Raw genomic sequence first — 22201 nt, forward strand, 5'->3', positions numbered from 1 at the left:
TGACTGAAACACAAACCCGGGTAAGGGGGTTATTGCGTATGGGATAAAGAGGACTTGATGCTTTAATGCTATGGTTGGGTTTTACCTTAATGATCTTTAGTAGTTGCGGATGCTTTCTAGAGTTCCAATCATAAGCGCATATGATCCAAGTAGAGAAAGTATGTTAGCTTATGCCTCTCCTTTATATAAAATTGCAATAATGATTACCGGTCTAGTTATCGATTGCCTAGGGACAAATAACTTTCTTGTAACAACAAGCTCTCTACTAAAACTAACTTAGTTGTGTCTTTATCTAAACACCCCTACTTTTTATTTATGTAATCTTTATTATCTTGCAAACCTATCCAACAACACCTACAAAGTACTTCTAGTTTCATACTTGTTCTAGGTAAAGCGAACATCAAGCGTGCGTAGAGTTGTATCGGTGGTTGATAGAACTTGAGGGAATATTTGTTCTGCCTTTAGCTCCTCGTTGGGTTCGACACTCGTACTTATCAAAAACTTTTGCGATCCCCTATACTTGTGGGTTATCATTAAACAGAACAATGGAAAGGAAAAATGTGTTTAAACACATATTTCAGGGGTATAACCTTCCCAAGGACAAGCAGAGCATGATATCCATGATTGGATATAAGGTAGAAAACTCTTTAGGTAAGGTGAGAGAAATTTCATGACATTACCCATACAATGGTGTTTGGATAATTGGGCAAGTAACATTTAGCATTGGGCTTCAAATGTTCTTTGTTGAAAATTGGAGTACCATAGGCATGCTTTGAGATAGCATTGACATGGTCACTGGGCATAGATCAGACTTTGGATACACAAAGGATCCATCAGGAACAACTTATAGAATAATTCTTACAATTTCCTCATGGAAGAAGGGTTTAACCTTGCTAAAAGGAAACTATAACAATAGGTCCTACGGCCAGGTGTGCTAGGCATGACATCACCTTACCGGTTATACTAAGACCATTGTTATAACTCTTGGAAATATGCTCCAACCATCATATCTGACCGAGATTCAGATCTGATCGGTGTTAGGATACCTCAGAATCAAGATGCCTGAGAAGAAAAGGTGCAACACAAATTGTCAAGATGACATTGTAAGATCCTCGGGAGATGAACTATGGAAGCGAGTTTCGAAACAAGAGTTCATCATTAAATCAAGGAGAGGGTGAGGAGGTGAATGATGGACTCAGCGCCAACTCATTGAGATTTTGAAAAGATGGATTTCCACACGTATGTGATCGTGAGGATAACATTTGTCGGATCAAATGGTATAATGATGTACGCTCGAGGAAAACATACACAATTTAACAATGATAGAAGGGTGCACCCTGAAATCTGGACTGGGTAGCACGATCAATGTTTGAATGATGATTCAATAAGCAATAGACTTAGAATGAAACTATCGATCGTTAACTTCAAATCGATAGGGTTGCTAGAAGGGTAGAATCCAAATAGTACCGTTCACCTGTTGGTGTCCCGGTTAGAATTGACACGGGGCCAAGAATTAATGGTGATGATGAGAAGTATCACTATTCCAAGAATTCTTAAGAGGTGGAGCAATCCTCCAACATCCTTACATATGAGACAGTAACACTTCAAGGTAGGACATAATACAAGCTGGATAGCAAGTTGCATCCATAACATGAACAAGTTTGTGATAAAAAGGAAGGTAAGGATGTTGTCGATGATAACGCAATACTTCGAGGGGAAAGGATGGTATTTCTCATCATGAAGTCGACTGATATCCTAGAAGAGCTCAGAATGTTGATGATGATCACGACACATTTGTCGAGAGATTTCATGAAGATGTAATCGATCGGCGATGACATCAAGTCAAATGATGATGAAGTGAAAGGCTATGGAACCAAGGGTACGACATAAACTCGAAATCAAGTTTGATGTTCAAGGAGAAATGATATGACAAGGAAGTTCGACGTAAGAATAGCTTATCGTCAAAAATTGTGCTCCGAGAAGAAGGACCAGGTAGCACAATTAAAATTTAACATGATAATGATATAGCCGATCGGGCTAGGAATGACTTGAAGGATTATTAAATTCATAAGCACGAAAATTACTTAGTTAATGAATTGGATTACGGACTCGATTCACTATCGGTGTCCCTGAGTGTCTAACAACTCAGAACCCGGGGAAAAATTGGAATCGATGATAAATAATAGTTGATGAAGAACTCATAAGAAGTTATGTAGTTCCGTGATATTCTCGAGATACCTGAGGGTATACTCGAAGGTAGAGCATAATAAAGGTTGGATAGATGTATTGACCTGCAAAAGACAAGTACTTCAACTTGTCCGGGAAATGGGATCAAGGAAGAATAATATGGTCAGAACCATAGCTGCAGGGGATCCAATTTAATGACACTGAAAGAATTACCCAAATGATTAAATATTTTGCAAGAAGCTTCCATGATAAGTTCCACATCGGGTCCATGGGCATGAACACAAGTTCAAGGTAGACTCCCACTTCTTCAATGTATAACCTTCCATTCACCTCTCGCTTTTTGAAAATGACATTAGTTGTTGAAAGTTTTACCTGGTGCAATACCAGATAAGTATGACCCATGAAATGTTTCAGGTTCACATAGATTAAGGAAGGCATAGGTTCAACCCATCGGGGCATCAAATAAACATATACCACAAACTTCAGGAGTAAATAATACAAGCTCAAAAGTAGAGCATGGTTGATAAAGCAAAGGATACAATTTACCAAAGGCATATATACCCGTGAAAAGGCTCACAAGGCTATTGAATATGAAGGACACTGTCGGACAAAATCCAACAAGGAACTGGTGGTCCTCAAGGAATCTAGTGTGAGCATCGGTACTGAACCAGAGTAAGAAAGAATGCAAGGACATTCGATTATAGAAGCATCTGACTTATTCAAAGCTCGAATGCAAAAAGAATTAGGATTTCCAAATCAAGGGATCAGAGGAAAACGTTTGGATCGAAAATGAATAAGCTCAATAGACTTAGAAGCACAACCAACCAAGGCATTGATTGGTCATGAACCAGCTCATATCCAAATGACGTCTGAGCCGGAAGGATGAATTCTAGGATCTGATTGAGGATTGCAAGTATCCACACACATGTTGAATCAACAGGATTAGAATGAGAATCACAAAGGATTTTAATGAACATTGCTAGACAAATGGAATTAACCAGAATGCAAGTATGCAAGAATTCCATAAGCAATAGGCTGTAGAGGATTTTTAGAAGATCAAATAGTATTTCGAAGAATTTTGTGAAACACATGAACAACTTGTGATGAGCGGATACTTGGTATGTGCGAGGAATTATCCGTAGGGGTGTTAATGCGGAAAAGGGCTGCAAAGCGGTGGCCACAAAGGATACTCAGAATATCGGAGAATTTTTCAGGGTATCAAGTAATAACAAGAGCAGCTGAGAATAAAAGTAATATCGACAAGTGTATGTATTTATCCATAGGGAAATATCGATGGTAGGGGATTACAAAAGCGACGGGCACAAATCTCGAGAGAACATCAGAGAGTATCTTTGAAATCTTCTCGTGAAGCAGGCGATCATCTGTGATAAGGGGCTCTCCGGGAGGAAGTAGTTACTAGAACCTAGAGTCAGAGTTAGTAAATTCATTTTAACCCGAATAGAAGAGAGATCAGAGTCCCAGAGTACAGATTGAGGAGTAAAAGATCCTAATACCCCAAATGGCGACGTGGGCCCGTAAGATACACAGCCATGTTAGTAAAAGATTTGTAATGTCTAGACTCGACTTCGGCCAAGGAGTGTGGAAGGGAGATTCCTACAGGCAGTCGGCTTTGATACCAAATTGTGATGCCCCCAATTCAATTGTACACTAATCATACACGCAAACATGTACGATCAAGATCAGGGACTCACGGGAGATATCACAACACAACTCTAAAAATAAAATAAGTCATACAAGCATCATATTACAAGCCAGGGGCCTTGAGGGCTCGAATACAAGAGCTCGATCATAGACGAGTCAGCGGAAGCAATAATATATTAGTACAGACATAAGTTAAACAAGTTTGCCTTAAGAAGGCTAGCACAAACTGGGATACATATCGAAAGAGGCGCAGGCCTCCTGCCTGGGATCCTCCTAAACTACTCCTGGTCCTCATCAGCGGCCTGCACGTAGTAGTAGGCACCTCCAGTGTAGTAGGAGTCGCCGTCGACGATGGCATCTGGCTCCTAGACTCCATCGTCTGGTCGCAAAAATCGGGTATAGAAAGGGGGGAAAGGGGGAACAAAGCAACCATGAGTACTCATCCAAAGTACTCACAAGCAAGGAGCTACACTACATATGTATGCATTGGTATCAAATGGAAAAGGGTAGCATATGAGGACTAAACTACAGAATGCCAGAATAAGAAGGGGATAGCTAGTCCTATCAAAGACTATGCTTCTGGCAGCCTCCATCTTGAAGCAGTAGAAGAGAGTAGATGGTAAGATCACCAAGTATCATTGCATAGCATAATCCTACCCGGCGATCCTCCCCTCGTCACCCTGTTAGAGAGCGATCACCGGGTTGTATCTGGCACTTGGAAGGGTGTGTTTTAGTAAGTATCCGGTTCTAGTTGTCATAAGGTCAAGGTACAACTCCGGGTCATCCTTTTATCGAGGGACACGACTATTCGAATAGATAAACTTCCCTGCAGGGGTGCACCACATTTCCCAACACGCTCGACCCCCTTTGGCTGGACACACTTTGTTGGGTCATGCCCGGCCTCGGAAGATCAACACGTCGTAGCCCCACCTAGGCATAATAGAGAGGTCAGTACGCCGGTCTAAATCCTATGGCACAGGGGTCTGGGCCCATCGCCCATTGCACACCTTCACGTTGCGTACGCGGCCGGCGAGCAGACCTAGCCTCCCTTATACAAGAGCAGGTGTTCCAGTCAAACCCGCCGCGCGCCGCTCAGCCGCTGACGTCAATAAGGCTTCGGCTGATACCACGACGTCGAGTGCCCATAACTGTTCCCGCGTAGTTGGTTAGTGCGTATAGGCCAATGGCCAGACTCAGATCAAATACCCATATCTCGTTAAGCGTGTTATTTTGAAATAACTACGGACACCGACCAGGGCCAGGCCCACCTCTCTCCTAGGCGGTCTCAACCTGCCCTGTCGCTTCGCCACAAAGGTTCACTCAGAGGGCCGTCGGGACAACGTCCTTTCGGACCCAATCTGTGAATCACTCGCGGGTACTCTACGAGCCGACCCGTCTTTAGTCACCACAATTATCATATATTATGTATAAGTATATACCCGTGATCACCTCCCGTGTGATCACGGCCCGATAGTATAGCATGGCAGACGGACAAGGATGTAGCACCACTGATGATAAACTAGCATCCTATACTAAGCATTTAGGATTGCAGGTAAGGTATCAATAACTGGAGCAACGATGACAGGCTATGCATCAAGATAGGTTTAATAGAAAGCAGTAACATGCTACACTACTCTAATGCAAGCGGTAGAGAGAAGAATAGGCGATATCTGGTGATCAAGGGGGGGGGGGGCTTGCCTGGTTGCTCTGGCAAGAAAGAGGGGTCATCAACAGCGTAGTCGATCGGGGCACCAGCAGCGGGGTCAGTCTCATAGTCTATCGGAGAGAAGAGGGGGAAGAAACAATGAATATAATGCAAACAGATGCATAGCGATGCATGACATGACAAGTAGCAGTGCTAGGGGTGCCCTAACGCGGTATGAGGTGATACCGGTGAAGGGGGAAACATCCGGGAAAATATCCCCGGTGTCTCGCGTTTTTGGACAGATGAAACGGAGGGGGAAAGTTGCGTGTTCGCTATGCTAGGGATGCGTGGCGGTCGAACGGGTTGCGTATCCGGATTCATCTCGTCGTTCTGAGCAACTTTCATGTACAAAGTTTTACCATCCGAGCTACGGTTTATTTTATATTAATTTTAAAAGATTTAATCAGTTTTAGGATTTATTTAATTATTTTAAATCAACATTATCCAGAACAGTGCATACTGACGTCAGCAGTCAACAGGGGTGTTGACTGGTCAAACTGACGTGTGGGTCCTGTTCATCATTAACTAGACTAACTAATCATGATTAATTAGTTTAATTAGTTGTTTAGTTTAATTAATCAAAATTAATTAAGTTAATTAATTAAGTTAATAATAATAATAATTATTATTATTTTAATAAAATGTTCTGGGATGGGCCCTGGCTGTCATAGGCCCATAGGCCATAACGGGGCGCGGTTACGGGCTTCGGGGATTCGGGCGCCGCCCGTTTGGCGAAGCCATGCGGGGTAGGGGGTCAGCGCGCGCTAGCCGGCGCCGGGCGCGACAGCGAGGCGCCAGCGGCAGCGGGCGGCGAGAGGCACGACAGCGGCAACGGGACGAAGCAGCGCGGGGGCATGCAGCAACATGAGGGGCGAGGCACGGGTGGAGAGGTGGGGCGGCGCGGCGCGCGGCCGGACGGGGAGGTGGAAGGTGGAGGCCAAGGGCGGTGAGCGAGCGAGGTGGGGCTCATGGCGACGGGCGCGGCGGAGGGCGTCCAACCAAGGCAGGAGTTGCGCCCTGGGCACGCGCGGGCGGCACTCGACGCGGGGAGCGCGCACGTGCAGGCGCACGACGGGGTGAGCAGCCGAGCAGGGCAAGCGCGACAGCGGGAGCAGCATGGGCTGCGGCGGGCGAGGCCAGGTGCGGCGCGGTCGGGGCATGCTCGGGCGAAAGACAAGGCAGGGGAGGGGGCGAGGCCCGTAGAGGCAAGCAGGCACGGGTGGCGATGTGCGCGCGTGCCGGTCAACAGTAAGAGGGAGGAGGGGTGGCGGCTCACTGGGGGCCGTAGGGTTCGGGGCAATGGGGGTCGGGGAGGAGGACGGGGACGACGTGCGGCCGGGCGACGAGGTCTGGTGGCGGGGTGGACAGAGGTGATGGCGTCCGGCGACGGCGTCGGGGCGCCGTGGGCGCCCAGATCCAGAACGGGGCGTCAGGGCATCGAGCGATGTCGGCGACGGCGAGGGGCGACGGAGTGCCGCGGTGGCGCTGAAGGCGGCGTGCGACGTCGAGGGTGAGCCTCTGGATCCAGAAGGGATCAGGCAGAGGAGGGGCGAGGGGAGGGGGGATTCGGGGGGGGGGGGGGGGGGGTTGTGCGGTCGTGACCTAGGGTTTGTTGGGCCGGGGGCCCATGGGTGGGGTTCTTTTTCCTTTTCTTTTATGTATTTTATGTTTTAGCTTAGTTTTCTTTTATTTTTGATTTTATAAAATATAGCACTAACCCCTAAATTAGTATTTATAAATACACTACTGTCACATTAAATCGTATACCTAAATAAAATAGTTTAATATTTGTAAAATGAATTTAATTATTTATTTAAGCCACTGTTTTCTTTAATTTAGTGCATTTAATTATTTTACAAAAATTTGATCCTCCACCATAATTACCTATGCATTATTTGACACGTTTAGAGCATTTTAGTTTTAATGTTTGGAAACTTTTATTGTTTGACGTAAATTCAAATTTGAATTTGAATCGGTTTTGAACTAACACGAGATTAACAACAGTAACCATGGTGACATGGCATCATTAACGTGGGATTACTATAGCCTAATTATCCGGGCGTCACAACTTTGTGGATAGTCCCAGACACCCCAAGTCATACTTTCGGCGTCGTTTTAGGATGAGCATCGAGTTGTCCAAACGCATTGTAGAGAAACTGGCGAGTCATGATCAGTTTTTTCAACAAAGGAGGAATGTCGCCGAAGAACTCGGGCATAACACCTTTTCAAAAGGTGACAGCCGCTTTGCGTATGTTGGCATACGGTATTCTAGCTGATGTAGTTGACGACCACCTGGCCATGGGTGAGAGCCAAGTCATCATGTGTGTCAAGCGCTTCATGGTTAGAATCGTGCAAGTGTTTGGTCCGGAATATTTGAGAGCTCCCAATGCTGAAGACGCCGCAAGGCTTTTGGAGATGTATAAAGCTCGTAGGTCCCCAGGTATGGTTGGCTCAATAGATTGCATGCATTGGAGTTGGAAGAACTGTCCTAAGGCATGGCATGGACAATTTCACGGCCAGAAAAAAGGTTTCACTATAATCCTTGAAGCGGTGGCCGATCAGGAGACTTGGATTTCGCATGCTTTTTTTGGAATGCCAAGATCTTTGAATGACATCAATGTCGTTCAACGGTCACCACTCATGAATAGGATTGCAAATGGTGAACTGCCACCAGTGTAGTTTGTAGCAAATGGCCATAGATACAACCATGGCTACTATCTTGCGGATGTCATCTACCCAAAGTGGTAAACATTTGTGAAGCCGTTGAAAAACCGGAAGGTAAGAAAAATCTTGATTTTCACAATGCTCAGGCGACGGCTAGGAAAGATGTGGAGAGAGCTTTTGGGATTTTGCAAGCCCAATTTGCTATTGTGAGAGGACCAGCTAGACTTTGGGATCAAAAGATCCTTTGGTACATCATGAATGCTTGTGTGATCATGCATAACATGATCATCGATAATGAGCGTGGGCAAGATTTAGACTACTCTTAGTATGAGTTATAGGGACACCCTGTGCGAGTGCGGAGGAGGGTTAAGAGGGTGGCCCGATTTATTGCCTCCTATCATGCCATTTGACGTGCTGAAACGCATGATGATCTTCAAAAGGATCTAATCGAGAAATGGTGGGCATAGAATGGCCGACAAAACTAGTGATTTGTTTGTTTGATGTCGTATTGTTGAACTATTTGTTGTATTGAAAGATAAACTATTTCTTTGAGTTGTAATAAATTGAAATATTTATTGTTGATTTATTTTTTATGTGTTTGATCTTCTTGGTTCTATTTGAGTGCCAAATGTGGAGCTGCTCGCGCGCGTAATATTTTGCAGCGGCCGCTGGAGCCAGCGCTTTGCTGCACGCAAAAAGTTGCTATTTCGATGCTGTAAAAATTATTTTAGCGTGCTACACGTTGCGCACCTGTTAGAGATGCTTTTATACAGGCAGCGTGGTTCTGGCCAGTTTCAAACTGATATGGTGATACCGCCGTGCTTCAAAATATAAGACATTTTACATTTGAAAGAGTGAGTGTGTACATGATTGCACCGCACGACATTTTGATGGCTCGCTGCCTTGACACGGTAGTTCTAGACATCAAGGTCTTGTTGAACAACTAAGGGCATGGCGAATGCTACGCTGTGGATGGGTGCCCCAACCTGATATGTCTCCAACGTATCTATAATTTATGAAGTATTCATGCTATTATATTATCCATCTAGGATGTTTTATATGCATTTATATGCTATTTTATATGATTTTTGGGACTAACCTATTAACCTAGAGCCCAATGCCAATTTCTGTTTTTTCGTTGTTTTTGAGTATCGCAGAACAGGAAAACCAAACGGAGTCCAATTGACTTGAAACTTGACGGAGTTTATTTTTGGACTAGAAGAAGGCCATGAAGTAAAAGAACTGGGCTAAAAGAGTCTCGGGCTGCCCACGAGGGTGGGGGGCGCGCCCCCCTACCTCGTGGACAGCCCGAAGACCCCCCTGCCTTGTTCCCGACTCCAACACCTCTTATATAACCCAAAACCTCCATAAAATAACCTAGATCAGGAGTTCTGCCGCCAGAAGCCTCCGTAGCCACCGAAAACCAATCTAGGCCTCTCCGGCACCCTGCCGGAGGGGGCCATTATCACCGGTGGGCATGGAGGAGGATCCCGGAGGGGCCATAATCACCATGAAGGCCAATGACCAGAGGGGGAATCTCTCCCCATCCAGGGGGGAGGCCATGGAGGAGGAAGCACAAGGGGGAGAACCTCACCTCCTCTCTCTTGGTGGCATCGGAGTGCCATCGAGAGGGGAATCATTGCCGCGGTGATCGTCTTCATCAACATCACCATCATCATCACCATCCTCATCTCTTTTACGCGGTCCACTCTCCTGCACCCCGCTGTAATGCCTACTTGAACATGGTGCTTTATGCCACATATTATGATCCAATGATGTGTTGCCATCCAATGATGTTTTGAGTAGATATCCTTCGTCTTTAGGTTGACTGATGATCTAGATTGGTATGAGTTGTATGTTTTACTTTGGTGCTGTCCTATGGTGCCCTCTGTGTCGCGCAAGCGTGAGGGATTCCCGCTTTAGGGTGTTGCAATACGTTTATGATTCTCTTATAGTGGGTTGCGTGAGTGACTGAAACACAAACCCGAGTAAGGGGGTTGTTGCGTATGGGATAAAGAGGACTTGATGCTTTGGTTGGGTTTTACCTTAATGATCTTTAGTTGTTGCGGATGCTTGCTAGAGTTCCAATCACAAGTGCATATGATCCAAGTAGAGAAAGTATGTTATCTTATGCCTCTCCCTCATATGAAACTGCAATAGTGATTACCGGTCTTGTTAACGATTGCCTAGGACAATTCTGCACACCGATCCACCATTATTCCACACTCACTATTTATAATATTTAGTAATATATTCTAACTTCATGATAACAACACCTACATTTATATTTTAACTCTCTGATATCATACAAAGTTATCCTCTTCATACCCACAACATAGTTTTATTTCTCGTTGCTACAAGGAAGCAAACGTTCGGTGTACTAGAGTTGTATCAGTGGAAGATAGGGCTTGAGATAATATTGATCTTACCTTTAGCTCCTTGTGGGTTCGACACTCCATACTTATCACTTCCACCTTTGGAAATTGCTACGATGATTCCTTGCACTAAGTAGATTTTGTTTTCCCTTTTTGTTTCTGTTTAGTTGTGGGTGAAACATACAAACAAAATTAAGAATGAAAATACAAAAAAATTTACTTGCCTCTCTTGCCTAAAAAGTTTTTCAAAAAGAGAAGTGATTGGAAAGTTATGCATTGAAGAAGTGGGGGTCGACCTTGAGCACTTGTGTTCATGCTCACGGAAACAATGTAGAATTTTTCATGGAAGTTTCTCTATAAATAACTATCCCCTTATATATATCCATTGCATTATAGAAATAATGTGCCAAGCTTTGGTTTTAGGATGATTAGATTGCTTGTTTACTATGTGCAGAACAAAAACAGAAACTTTGGCTGTAGCGTTTGATTTTACATTTTTTGATGGAATGTAAAATGGGTCTGAAATTTTTTGCACATTACTTCTGTATAAATTTTTCAAATTTATTTCATAATTTTTGGAGTTACAAAAGTTTACTAAACCTCTAGATCACTATAGACTGTCCTGTTTTAGACATATTCTGTTTTTTGTGTGTTGTTTGCTTATTTTGATGCATCTATGGCTAGTATCGGAGGGTATGAACAATAGATAAGTTGGAATACAGTAGATATAGTTCTAATATTAAATTGGAATGAGTTTGAAACAATACCTAAAGGTAGTGATTTGCTTTATTATACTAACGGATCTCACAAAGTTTTTGTTAAAGTTTTGTGTGGATGAAGTGTTCGAAGAACGAGGAGTTACCGATGTGAGAAGAATAAAGAGAGGCAAGAGCTCAAGCTTGGGGATTCCCAAGGCACCCCAAGTAAATATTCTAAGGATACTCAAGCATCTAATCTTGTGGATGCCCCGGTTGGCATCCCATCTTTCTTCTTCAACAATTATCGGTATACCTCGGTTTTTGTTTTGTTTATATGATTTGTGTCCTTTGTGTTTTTATTTTTCTTTAAGAACCATTATAGTATGAGATAGCCCTTCATTGGATTATAGAATGCTTCATGTGCTTCACTTATATCTTTTAAGTATGATCTTATAGAATTGTTCTTTGTGCTTCACTTAAATCTTTTGAGTATGGTTTTATAGAATGCTTTGTGTGCTTCACTTATACATTTTGAGCTTGGATATTGGTTACTTTATAGTAACTGTAGAATGCTCCATGAACTTCACTTATATCTTTTGGAGTATGAATAATACTATCATCTAAAGCGGGTTTGGAAGAGTGTCAACTTTAGGAACTAGTGATCCCGCTAATCCGAATGAGAAGAATTTTGCTTATGTGGAGAGTAGAAAAGTTTCTATGCTTGTAGATCATGAAAAGAATGCTTTATGTGATGGTTATGTTGTTGCATTCATTCATTATGCTACTGAAAATTATTATGAGGGAGGAATATATGCTTGTAGGAGTTGCAATAATATCAAGTTTCCTCTCTATGTGCTTAAAGTTTTGAAGTTATACTTGTTTTGCCTTCCTATGCTAGTTGATTCTTGTTCCTATAAATTATGTGCTCATAGAATCCCTAGGCATAGGAAGTGGGTTAGATTTAAATATGCTAGTCATATTCTTCATGACGCTCTCTTTATGTTTCAATTCTTATCTTTTATGTGAGCATCATTGAAATCATCATGCCTAGCTAAAAGGCATTAAAGAAAAAATGCTTGTTGGGAGACAACCCAACACTTACCCTTACTATTTTTGTGTGTTCTCATGATTAATATACTATAGTAATCATGTTTTATAGCTTTTGTTTCAATAAAGTTCCAAGTAAGACCTTTGGGAAGACTTGGGTGAAAGTTAATGTGATCTTGCGGTAAAAAACAGAAACTTTGCGCTGACGATATTAGCTAACATTTTTTACAGGAGAGTGATTCGGTTCTGATTATTTTTGCAGAAGATTAATAGACAAATTCCTCACATCCACCAATTTATTTCATAATTTTTTGAGTATAAGAAGTATGGTTAGTGTTCAGATCATTGCAGACTGTTCTGTTTCTGACAGATTCTGTTTTTATTGCATAGTTTGCTTGTTTTCTAGTTTCTATGACTTATATTTCTCAATATAAATTGTAGAAAAGATATGGTACAGTAGGCATTGTGTGAGAACAATTATGAGTCTTGTCTTTGACAGTACCAAAGTGAATGGTTACTCTTTATCATACTAACCTATCTCACAAAGTTCCGTTAAGTTTTGTGTGATTGAAGTTTTCAAGCTTTGGGTGAGATATCGATATGAGGAGAATAAGGAGTGGAAAGACCCTAAGCTTGGGGATGCCCAAGGCACCCCAAGGCAATATTCAAGGAAGACTCGAGCGCCTAAGCTTGGGGATGCCCTGGAAGGCATCCCCTCTTTCGTCTTCAAAACTATCGGTATACCTTACTCGGAGCTATATTTTTATTCGTCACATGATATGTGTTTTGCTTGGAGAGTATTTTCAATTTTACTTCCTGTTTGAATAAAATCATTGGATCTCAATTATTAAATGAAAAAGAATCCTCCCATGGCTATTTAATTATTTGACTACTCAGTGTCCTTCACTATTATCTTTTGGAGTACTTTGTCATTTACTCACGTGCTTCACGTATACCTATGAGTAAATGGTTGAATAATTGAATATCAAAAATATGAATTTATATATGTTTCATATGCGTAAACCATGGGGAGTAATGACTTCACATAGAATAAGTATAGGTAGTAAACTTATTGAAAGTTAGCAAACGTAGAATTGGTCACTTGAACAATTCATGAAAGAATATTGAAGGAAGAGAGATTTCACATATAAAATATACTATCTTGGACATCTTTTGTAATTGTGAGAACTCATTAAAATATGACATGCTAAAAGGTTGATATAGGACAAGGAAGACAACATAATGGGTTATGTTTTCTTATATCTGAAATAAAGTATATTGTCTTGGATCATCCAACATGTTGAGCTTGCTTTTCCCCCTCATGCTAGAAAAATTCTTTGCACCAAGTAGAGATACTACTTGTGCTTCCAAACATTCCTTAAACCAGTTTTGCCATGAGAGTCCACCATACCTACCTATGGATTGAGTAAGATCCTTCAAGTAAGTTGTCATCGGTGCATGCAATAAAAATTGCCCTCTAAATATGTATGCTCTATTAATGTGGAGAAAATAAGCTTTATACAATCTTGTTATGTGGAAGAAATAAAAGCAACGGACTGCATAATAAAGGTCCATATCACAAGTGGCAACATAAAGTGATGTTCTTTTGCATTAAGATTTTGTGCATCCAACCATAAAAGTGCATGACAACCTATGCTTCCCTCTGCGAAGGGCCTACCTTTTACTTTTATCTTCTACCCTTATGCAAGAGTCATGGTGATCTTCACCTTTCCTTTTTACATTTTATCCTTTGGCAAGCACATTGTGTTGGAAAGATCCTGATATATATATCCAATTGCATGTAAGTTATCATAAACTATTATTGTTGACATTACCCTTGAGGTAAAAGGTTGGGAGGCGAATCTATAAGCCCCTATCTTTCTCTGTGTCCGATTAAAACTTTGAACCCATAAATATCATGTGAGTGTTAGCCATTATGAAATATTAAATGATAGTTGAGTATGTGGAGTTTGCTAAATCAAAGCTCTGACATAGACCCTTCCTGAAAAATAAGATTAATTGCAATTGTTTGATGACTGAGAATATAGTTTGTTAGTTTCAAGAGAGTTTATGATCTATACTTTAACATGTGAATAGCTTATTACTTGATCATGAAAAGTTTTATGAAAATGAGCTACTGTTATGATATATAATGATGCTAGAAAAGGTGATTGGAACTATCATTGATGAAACTTATGCACTTGCTAGCATTCACACTTCATAAATTATTTCTTTTATCATTTACCTACTCGAGGACGAGCAGGAATTAAGCTTGGGGATGCTGATACGACTCCAACGTATCTATAATTTATGAAGTATTCATGCTATTATATTATCCATCTAGGATGTTTTATATGCATTTATATGCTATTTTATATGATTTTTGGGACTAACCTATTAACCTAGAGCCCAGTGCCAGTTTCTGTTTTTTCGTTGTTTTTGAGTATCGCAGAACAGGAAAACCAAACGGAGTCCAATTAACCTAAAACTTGACGGAGCATATTTTTGGACCAGAAGAAGGCCAGGAAGTAAAAGAACTGGGCCAGAAGCATCTCGGGCTGCCCACGAGGGTGGGGGGCGCGCCCCCCTGCCTCGTGGACAGCCCGGAGACCCTCCTGCCTTGTTCCCGACTCCAACACCTCTTATATAACCCAAAACCTCCATAAAATAACCTAGATCGGGAGTTCCGCCGCCAGAAGCCTCCGTAGCCACCGAAAACCAATCTAGGCCCTCTCCGGCACCCTGCCGGAGGGGGCCATCATCACCGGAGGGCATGGAGGAGGATCCCGGAGGGGCCATCATCACCATGAAGGCCAAGGAACAGAGGGGGAACCTCTCCCCATCCAGGGGGAGGCCATGGATGAGGAAGCACAAGGGGGAGAACCTCTCCTCCTCTCTCTTGGTGGCACCAGAGTGCCATCGAGAGGGGAATCATCGCCGTGGTGATCGTCTTCATCAACATCACCATCATCATCACCATCCTCATCTCTTTTACGTGGTCCACTCTCCCGCACCCCGCTGTAATCCCTACTTGAACATGGTGTTCTATGATATTATGATCCAATGATATGTTGCCATCCTATGATGTTTTGAGTAGATATCCTTCGTCTTTATGTTGATTGATGATCTAGATTGGTATGAGTTGTATGTTTTACTTTGGTGTTGTCCTATGGTGCCCTCCGTGTCGCACAAGCGTGAGGGATTCCCGCTTTAGGGTGTTGCAATACGTTTATGATTCGCTTATAGTCGGTTGCGTGAGTGACTGAAACACAAACCCGAGTAAGCGGGTTGTTGCCTATGGGATAAAGAGGAATTGATGCTTTAATGCTATGGTTGGGTTTTACCTTAATGATCTTTAGTAGTTGCGGATGCTTGCTAGAGTTCCAATCATAAGTGCATATGATCCAAGTAGAGAAAGTATGTTAGCTTATGCCTCTCCCTCATATGAAACTGCAATAGTGATTACCGGTCTTGTTAACGATTGCCTAGGACAATTCCGCACACCGATCCACCATTATTCCACACTCGCTATTTATAATATTTAGTAATATATTCTAAATTCATGATAACAACACCTACTTTTATATTTTAGCTCTCCGATATCATACAAAGTTATCCTCTTCATACCCACAACATAGTTTTATTTCTCGTTGCTAGTTGGAAGCAAACGTTCGATGTACGTAGAGTCATATCAGTGGCATATAGGGCTTGAGAGAATATTGATCTTACCTTTAGCTCCTTGTGGGTTCGACACTCCATACTTATCACTTTCACCTTTGGAAATTGCTACGATGATTCCTTGCACTTGGGGATTATCACAGCCCTGTACGTCACTTTTAATTGTCCAACTCCACTTAACTAGTAGCCTGCAGACTAAGAGCATCTCTAGCCGTTGGCCCCCCAGGAGGCATTTTTTCGCCGCCTGGGGGGCTGCCGACGAATAATTTGGCCTAGGGGGCCAAAATTGTCCACTCGTTGTGCCCCCCAGCGCGGCAACGTCGACGACGAGGAGCTAGTAGAGCAGGCACCAGCACGGCAGCGCGCCCGCGTGGGCGGAGAAGAGCCGAAGTGGAGGCGAGCCAGCACGGTGATGGGCGCGCGCGACGGTGCGGGGCTGACTCTCGGGCGCGTGGGGACGGAGCGGCGTGGTCAGAGCAGGGCTGGCGTTGGCTCTCGGGCGCGCGGGGACGGAGCGACGTGGTTAGAGCGGGGCTGAGGAGTGCCCAGGAGCGACTGGAGTGGTGGGGCAATGCGCAGGGGTGGAGTGGCCTGGTGCAGGCGAGGCCGCACACAGGGGTGGAGCGGCCAGGTGCGCATGAGACCGCGTGCGGGGGAGCGGAGGCAGAGGGTGGGCATGCACGGGGGAGCGACGCGGGGGAGCGGAGGCACCGAGGCAGGGGCGCGGCCGGGATGGAGCAGCTCGGCGGGGTGGAGGCGGAGCCGGGGCGCGGACGGAGGTGGGGGAGGGATCCGGGGAGGAGGAGCGCGCGGGAGACTGGAGCGGCGGGGCAGTGCACGGGGGCGCCGGGGCTGAGGCGGTGCAGCGGCCGGAGCGGGAGATGGAGGCGGCGGAGGGCCGTGCAGGCGAGCGGGAGCATGGCTGCGACGGCGGCCCGACGGCGGCGGCAGGGAGAGAGTGGGGCGACAAGGAGGCGGGGCGGGACGGAGGAGGCGGGGCGGCGAGCTCTGGAGTAGCATGCGGCGGGAGGGAGAGAAAGGAGGGGGTGGGGCGGGGCAGATTTTTTTGCATGCACTGTGGGCCTCGTAGAGAAAGGAGGAGAGAGAGTGAAGAGAGGCTGACCCGTGGGGTATAGCCATGCAAAAAGTAATGCCGGTGGCCCCAAGTGCCCCCGATGGGCTGGGTGTGGCCTGAGGTCGCCGGGGCTATTTTTTCCCAAATCCGACAAAAAATAAGGATTGTGGGGCATGAGTGGGTCATTTTGGCCCGCCGGCGTCCAAAAAGTGGCTTAGGGGGGCATTCTGGGGATCTAGTGGAGATGCTCTAAGATAGGATCTTGCAGAGGAGGCAGGTTCTTGACTGACAAAAGTAAGAGAGAGACGGCAAAACCAAGAGACATAGGATGAGCCAGCCATCGTTCATGTGAAGTATAGAAAAAAGAGCATGTGTATGTCATACATTGGTTTGATGGAGCAGCTCCATGCGTTAAGTGTTTGACAAACTTAAATAACTAGATAAGACCATGCACGTTGCTGCGGGAATTTATAGCACTGCATATGAATAAAATGTGTAATGATAAATAGTGTATGAGAACCGTTAATGGAATTTGCATTACTAAATTGAAGTTTTTAACCTTTATGAAATAACATGATAACTAGATTCCTAAGAAAAATCAAGACAATTTGTGTACTACCATAGTATCTCTCCACATTTCCTTAATTGGAATGCATTGCTAACACAGAGTAGAATAATTCCTTAAATAAACACATAATAGAATAATTTGATAGTCTATTAGAAGTGCATCAGAGTAAGAAAACAAAGAAATTTCATCTTAATTCATGAGTCTTCGATGTAATGCACCCAAATGGGCATTAGGTTGCAACATGTCCACCATGATCCATTTTTGAGAGAATAACCAAAGGTGTATAAAATGGCATAGGTCCTGAGTAGGACAACATATACACTCCTTTTTGTCACACCTTTTTCAATAGGCTGCTAGCCATCAGAGAACAATTAAACCAAATGATTATCAGAATGGGTCATATTTGATACTCTGAGCAAGGACAAACCTTTTAGGCTATGAGTGTCATTAAACCAGAACAATCATGTAGTGATACGGTAACCACATATCAAGAGCTGCTACAGTTTTGAAGACATAATATCCTACGTGCTTAGCCTTATAGAAGATTATGTGATTGTAGTTATACATGCACATGCTTGAAACTGAACATCAGTTACTATTCCAGCATCTATCTCCAAACAAAAAACACATCAGATAATTAGAGCTCCTTGACTCATTCTTTTGGATGCAATGCATGTACTTCTGAATGCCTATCAGCGATCAAACAAAACATTCTATTTTGAACACCTGCAATAGAAGAACAACAATGTCAGTCACAGGTACCACTCGAGTATTAGATCGATTTCATGTCACTGAAATAATAGTGCTAGGAAAGAACATACTAACGATGAAGTACACTATGTCATATGCTCTAATTCTACAAATCAATCAAAGGATGCAATAAAAATATCAATATGATTCATACTAATATGCGTGTGAGAGAGATGCAGACTATAGTTGCAGGTAGTACAAGGTAAGTTTCATCTGTTTATTCCTTCAAGAACAATAAAAAACGAAACAGATTTTTTTCACCATCTATAGCTTCTAATCAAAACCACTGAAGAACTTATTGATGATGAACTACACTATGTCGTCATATGCTCTAATTCTATAAACCAATCATGAGATAGATGCAGACTATAGTTACATGTAGTATATGGCTAGTTTCATTTGTTTATTCCTTCAAGAACAATAGAAAACGAAAATGACTTTTGCACCATCTAATAGTTCTAATCAAAACCAACCAGATCGGGAAGATGAGCACAATCCATCGTATTTTGACACATGCTTGCCAGCAGTGCTCGAGTTAGAGAGGATTATAGGTGAGAGAGAAATACCAGACTTGCTGACATCGAGGAGTTGGCCGAAGATGGTACAAAACTTTGTTCTAAAAATAAGGCTTCATAGTAGTTCCTACGACGCACAAACAGATCTTCAAACTGAAGCGAACTCTATTTTTTTGCTCATATATAAGGAGATATATAGGAAGGAGAGCCCCACCTTTGATGCAACAGATGATAGAGGAGGACACCAACGGTGGTACGTCTGGCCCGCCTGGAGCTCTGGTCGACGGCGGGGTGCATGGCTTGGGGCAGCGGAGCCTAACGGGCTTGATTCATTGGCAACGCTGTGCAGGGCTCGGTTCAAATACGAAGATTATAGGGGCTTGGGTCGGCAACAAAGTGCAGGTCTCCGGCGGCGGCGACGACTCACAAAGAATTAACGGCATCATCGCTCCTAAAGGTGAGGTGTTTCAATTTGATCTGCAATGGTTGGCTATATATCTTTGAAGTGAATCCAGACCAAGGGTTGATTTATTTTGAGCAATGCTGTAGCGACCAGACCTCAAACAGTCTGATCTCTGTGCTCAGGTGTCATCCCTAGATCAGTAATGCTGACACCACACAGTACTTGAAGGATTTATAACAGAGTAGCAATCACACACTTATTACATTGAGTGTCTCAATAGAGAACTTATTACAATAAATATGGCTTAAGGCCATCTAATAACGATAACAGCGGAAGGCTTAGAAGATAAGTGAGTCCATCAACTCCAACGACATCATTGAGTATAGAACCACGACCTAAAAACTCCTTAATCGTCGTCTGAAAAGTCTGCAACATTAACGTTGCAGCCCGAAACGGGCCAGCACATGGAATATGCTGACAAGGTAACACATAAAGAGTAATGGAATGAAACAGCTATACTATATGCATATTTGGCTGGTGGAAAGCTCTATGGTTACAGTTTTGCGTAAAGCTAATTTTTCCCTACTGCAAAGGAATAAATTTTATTTAACTATCATGGTAGTTGTTAAACATTGAGAATGGTTGACAGCATTCTCAATCGCAATTAAGCATCATCATTAAACAAAACCCAACAAAATTAATTTAGAGTAACATGTTGAGATTCACATGATAATCCAAGTACTAGATACTCAAGATGTCCATAACCGGGGACACGGCTAACCATGATTAGTTTATACGCTCTGCAGAGGTTTGCGCACTTTTCCCCACAAAACTCGATCGTCTCCGTTTGGTTTCTCGCACTACATGGTGTTTGAGAAGACGGATGACTGAGACACAGTCTTTCAGAAGCGCTAGCACCTTACGATGGATAGACCGTTACACCTACTTTCCCCTACATCTACTAGTCTACCCTGTAAGAGTTCGCACGACTTAATCAACTATGCTAGAGCCCATAATAGCTTGTGGCTCCACACGGAAGTTTCTAGTATGAAAAAAGTCTCATGATCCCTTTGGGCCTGGGTGGCAGTCCATAAAGAAAAATAGGCAATCCTGGAATACCCAGGTACCTCAATCCACCCAGATGTGTGTTTAAGTTACCACCTTAGATAAACCATTAAATTAACAAACTCACATATGTCATGGATATCACTCACCAAATCCACGTCTACTAGCATAGCATGGCATAATAGGCAAACGTAGAAGTAACTCCCAAAGGTTTGATAATACAACAGGTAATAGGTACTACCTCAACTACTTCCCATCCCACAATTTAATTAGATCCTAATCATGCAATGTTTGAGGATTGATCTAATGCAATAAAACTGGGTAGTAGGAGGTATGATCAAAGTGTTATTTGCCTTGCTAATGATTCGCGAAACCTAAAGATTCGAAGTAACAGGCGGCGCACTCCAGATATTCTGTCGCAGACAAACAAACAAGCATACAATAAGTATTCATCTAATGCACAGATAAAACTCAAATAAGAGATCTAACCAGAACGTTAAACTTAAGAACTCTGGTTTGCAAAAAGAATCAAATCAAACGAAGCAACGAAAGTCAAACGGCAAAAGAAACAGGCTTTGTTTACTATTCTGGATCTAGGGTAATTTTTACAGTGGAAAAAACTTGTTTAAGTAGGTTAAATGGATAGAGGGTTTAGAGATGAAACTCCAGGCGCTTGAATCACCTGATTCCAATAAATGAGCGAAAAGCTATACTAAAACGAAAATCGGATCAGAAATCGCGATCAGAAAAATCTAGGATTTAATCCGAGAAAAGAAAAACGATGAACGTTCCCTAGAACGAACGCTCGCTATTTAAATAAATCGGAAAAACCGATCTATTTAAAAATCCAAAACTAAAAAAAGAACAAAACCGTCGGAAAAACCGAACGGTTTTTCGGAAAAAAACCGGGGTAAAAAAAAACTACCCGGCAACTCCGGCGAGGCTCCGGCGGCGCGGTGGTCGGCGGCAGCGGCGGCGGAGGCGACGGCGGCGGCGCTAGGGCGGCGGGGCGGCACGCTAGAGTTTGGGGAGGCTCCCAGACTGGGCTCCCCGGCTTATAAAGCCCGGACGGCCTAGTGTCCAGGTCAGACACGACCCGCAGGTCGGTTGCGTTTTTTTTTTAATTATTTCATGCACAAAAACAAATAAAATAAATACTAAACGGACTCCAAAAATCCCGAAATAAATTTTCCCGGGATTCTAAAATCAAGCCGCACAAGGTGAACATTTACTTGGGGCCTAAATGCAATTTTGAAAAACGCACATTTTTTCCTAAATTCAAATGAAATATCGAAAAACTCCGAAATAAAACCTTATTTTATTTTATTATTAAATCCTCAATATTTCTTTATTTTGGGAAAGTCATTTTATTCCCTCTCTCATATTTTTGTAATAGAAATAATTGATGATAAAATAATTAAAATTAAATGATCCTATTCTCAAAATTTGAGAAAACTCAAATATGAAAATAACGAAATCCCCAACTCTCTCCGTGGGTCCTTGAGTTGCGTAGAATTTCTAGGATCAAAACCAAAAGCAAATAAATTATGATATGCAATGACGATCTAATGTATAACATTCCAAATTGAAAATTTGGGATGTTACAAACCTACCCCCCTTAAGATGAATCTCGCCCTCGAGATTTGGGTTGGCTAGAAAATAGGTGAGGGTGGTCCTTGAGCAAATCTTCCTCTCGCTCCCAGGTGGCTTCATCCTCCGTGTGGTGGCTCCACTGAACCTTACAAAACTTGATAACCTTGCTGCGGGTGACTCGGCTGGCAAACTCGAGAATCTTAACTGGTTTCTCCT

The sequence above is a fragment of the Triticum urartu genome, chromosome 4A (assembly GCF_056163025.1).
Source record: "Triticum urartu cultivar PI428250 chromosome 4A, HENAU_Tu73, whole genome shotgun sequence".
Lineage (NCBI taxonomy): Eukaryota > Viridiplantae > Streptophyta > Magnoliopsida > Poales > Poaceae > Triticum > Triticum urartu.